Source organism: Tupaia chinensis, unplaced genomic scaffold, assembly GCF_000334495.1.
Source record: "Tupaia chinensis unplaced genomic scaffold, TupChi_1.0 Scaffold143824_1, whole genome shotgun sequence".
NCBI lineage: Eukaryota > Metazoa > Chordata > Mammalia > Scandentia > Tupaiidae > Tupaia > Tupaia belangeri.
The window spans coordinates 253,495-257,250 of NW_006203674.1; the positions used below are offsets into that span (position 1 = coordinate 253,495).

General features: G+C 46.2%; 1 long non-coding RNA gene across 7 annotated transcripts in view; it reads left to right on the top strand.

Annotated features, from left to right (window-relative positions):
* LOC102470563 (uncharacterized) overlaps nt 1–3,586 on the top strand; it is a 58,457-nt gene extending 54,871 nt beyond the window's left edge. For 5 of the 7 annotated variants that reach the window (XR_003547308.1, XR_003547309.1, XR_336957.3 and 2 more), the window contains one exon: nt 3,315–3,586. This is a non-coding gene — a long non-coding RNA (uncharacterized LOC102470563). The remainder of the gene's footprint in view (nt 1–3,314) is intronic. The other 2 variants (XR_336960.3, XR_003547310.1) reach the window with 1 other exon arrangement.
* The last annotated feature ends 170 nt before the right edge of the window (nt 3,587–3,756 follow it).

The following is a 3,756-nucleotide window of genomic DNA, read 5'->3' on the forward strand; positions in this document are numbered from 1 at the left end:
TTCTTTAAAAAAAAAAAAAAAAAAAAAAGAATTAGCTAGGTTTGGGGTCAGCAGCTGGCCATGGTTTGAGTCCTGGACCCAGTGACTTGAAACTCACACCAGGGACATGGGCATACTCAAAATAGGAGAATGGAGGAAAAGGGATTGCAGCATGGTCATCACCCCTAGAGCATAATTTCTTACTTTCCCTCTCACTGTCTCAGTCTCTTTCTCTCTCTGTAGAGAGCGCACATGCTTGCACACGGCCTAAGACAAAAACCAAACCAAACCAAACCAAACCAAACCAAACCAAAAAACTCTTAAAAAATAGTTAGAGTGGGAACCAGCAGTTAGCGTAATGGCTATGTCGCTGGACTCCCACGTAGTCGACCGCGGTTCGTGTCCCGGACCCGGTGACTTAAAAAACTCACGCCAGGCGCGTATGCGTGCGTGCCCAAGATCCTGAGAGGAGAATGGAGGAGAAGGGATTGCAGCGTGACCATCCCCCCTGGGGGGTGATTTCTCGCTTTCTGTCTCTCTGTCTCTCTCTGTCTGTCTGGTGAGCGCACGTGCCCTACAGTGAAAATCTCTCAAAAAAAAAAATAGTTAGAGTCAAACAATTTTATAAGTATTAATATCCTAACAGCTTAGTAGCCATTTGAAAAAATATACACTTAAAAAAAAAGGAGCGTATTTGTTTCATTCTTAAATAATTGTGGAGCAGTGGGTGGGATGGTGGTTGAGGCAGCTGGATCTCATATGCCCAACTGTACAGTTTGAGTCCTGGACCTGGTGGCTTGAAAAAAACACACCAGGTGCGTGTGTGGACATGTCCAAAATTCTGAAAGGAGGGAGAAATGGAGGAGAAGGGACTGTGGTGTGACCATCCCCCATGGGGGGTACTTTCTCACTTCTCCTCTCTCTATCTCTCTCTGTGAGCACACATGCCTCTGACAAATTGAAAAATAATAATAACTGTAATTACTTATGAGTGGGCTGTGTGTAACTACTGGCTACTGAACAACCTCTACCTTCACACCACCTCCTTCACTTTCCTATTTCACATTGATTTGCACACAGTGCTTGCTTCTTATCACAGCAACCATGAAAAATCTACCTTCAAAAAGCTATGATCTAATTGGAAGGAAAAATACGAGATTTAATGTTGACACGGTAAACTACCCTGAGCTAGTAATTTGCATAATATCTAGCAGAGATTGAATATTCATGTTCCCCTCCCAGAACTGGAATATCCTGCAGAACCATGTGAGTTCACTATGGTGGTCCAGGGTACCCCATGGCACAGTTTGGGGACTGTGCCTTACTCTTGGAATCTAGTACATTTCCTCATTTGGAAGAGAGTAGGGTGAGCTAGAAGCCGACTTAGGAGCAAAGAACAGGAAGGGAAGAGTTGCTGAGATTCACTCCTATCTTAACTTTCCCAGGGCCCATTCTCAGGTCATGCTTCTTCCACAGGGAGACATTTCTACGTAGACTCATGAGGCTTGGGTCTCTCCCAGAATGCTGAAAAAGACTGCTGAATAGGAAGGAACACGTCCACGGATTGGTAGGCTGGGTCCATAGGACCATGCCTGATGTCCTTGATCACTTATCTCCGGTGATCACTGGGCCCATTATTCCTGACTATCTCCTTCAACCCACGTGTATGGTGTTCCTCCTGTGGGAGCGTAGCACAGTGACAAGGGGCAGGACTCAGGAGCTTGCTGGCTCCCTATCTACCATCCCTGTGACTTTGACAACTCTATGCTTCGGTCTACCCCTGTAAAATGGATTTAGTAAAATGTTGCACCTCATTGGTTTGTTATGAGGTTGAAATGACCAGATGGGGATTAGAACAATGTTCCCCATGATTCCATGCAGGCAGCTGGGCACACAGCTGTGGCAAGACACGCATGATCTCTGTCTCCACCTGGCTTCCAGCCCAGGGGACAGAGAAAGACCAAACTGGTATTTGGCCAAACAATTAGTTGGTTGCAATTCTGATGTGTGTTTCAAAGAAGTGTACTACTCCATGTGAGCGTGTGACCTGGGAGTTTAACCTCCATGTGGGGAGTGGTCTCAGGGTTCTGTAAATAATACTTGAGACTCAAAAAATGAATGGGAGTGAGTTAGGCCAAGACCCAGTGAGTGGAGGAGGTAGAGAAGAGCATACTCAACAGAAGGAATGCCATGCCAAAGACCTTGGGACTCTGGCTAGTGTCAGCAGCAAGGGTGAGGGGCCAACAGGAGGCATGATAGTTAATGTACTGGATTCCCACCTGCCCAACTTGAGCATGGCTGCTTACAAATCATGGTGTGTGTGTGTGTGTGTGTGTGTGTGTGTGTGTGTGCATGCCCAAAATCCCGAGAGGAGGGATTGGGGCATGGCTGTCCCCTTTGGGGAGTGATTTCTCACTTTTTCTCTCCCTGTTTCTCTGTCTCTCTCCAGCAAATATGTGCACACTATGGCAAAATATCTAAAAAGAAAAGGGGGGAGGAGAACAAAGATGAGAGAGTTAGAGAAAAAAATCATACAAGGTCTAGATAGTCCTTGTTGAGGAATCTTGAGTTGTTTATTTTTTTTGTTTTTGTTTATTTGTTTTCCCCAAATGATGGGAAGCCATCAAAGAAATGGTACAGTTTTATGTCTTATAAAAGATGGTGCTGGTGTTGGCTAAAGAATGGAGTCCAGGGGACCAGCAGTTAGCGTAATGGCTATGTCGCTAGACTCCCACGTGGTTGATCACGGTTTGCACCCCGGACCCGGTGGCTTAAAACTCATGCCAGGCGTGTGTGCGTGCATGCCCAAGATCCCAAGAGGAGAATGGAGGAGAAGGAATTGCAGTGTGGCCATCCCTGCTGGGGGGTGATTTCTTGTTTTCTGTATCTCTGTCTCTCTCTGTCTGGCGAGTGCACGCGCCCTATAGCAAAAACCCCTCCAAAAAAAAAAAAAGAATGGAGTCCAGTGGGCAAGAGGGAAAAGTAGAAGACCAATTAGGAGCGTATATGCAAGTTGTTTAGGGGTAATCGCAGGTGGCAGGAGAGAAGAGGACAGACTTGAGGGACATTTAGAAGGTAGAGTGAGTGTGGGGATTGATCGTGGAGAAAGAGGGAAACACCAGGCAAAGGCCCAGGGGTCTGCCCAGAGAGCTGGGTGGAAAGAAGTGGGCCTGGTGACATGGATAAAGAATCCCGGAGGAGGGGGCTGTCCCTAAAAGGCACTAAGGAGTATATACAGGAGACGCGATCCTACTCTCCCAAGCCACTTATTGTAAATATTTCCTAGGTAATTGAAATGAAACAGGATCTCTTTGTTTTTCTTCTGAAATGTCCAGAGAACCATCTCAGGTCTTCATGTTACTGTGCGCAGAGGCTGGAGGGCTGGACACGGAGGACAAAGACCTCTGCTGTGGCAAAGGACCCACTGTGGCTTTAGAGTTCTTCACTGAATCGAAGACGCCTCTGGAGTAATTAGCAACAAAGTTGATCGTCATGCCGTCCACACGCAGGCCAGTCCAGACGCACCATCGGTCCCTTCCTGCCTCTCTCTGTAGCCATCTTTCTTCCTTGCGTTTAAGAAAAAATAAATGTTTTTGATATTAATTAAGTTACATGGCAATTTCCTCCCCCTAATTAAAGTGGAACCTTTTCATAGGACACTTTGAAGTGCGGCTCTGCGGATAGAAGAAACTTTTCATCCTCCGCCAGAGCTCTGTAGTGTCTCTTCATATTGTTCACTTCAGTCAGAATAAAACTCTTTCTCATAATAAAGGGAAG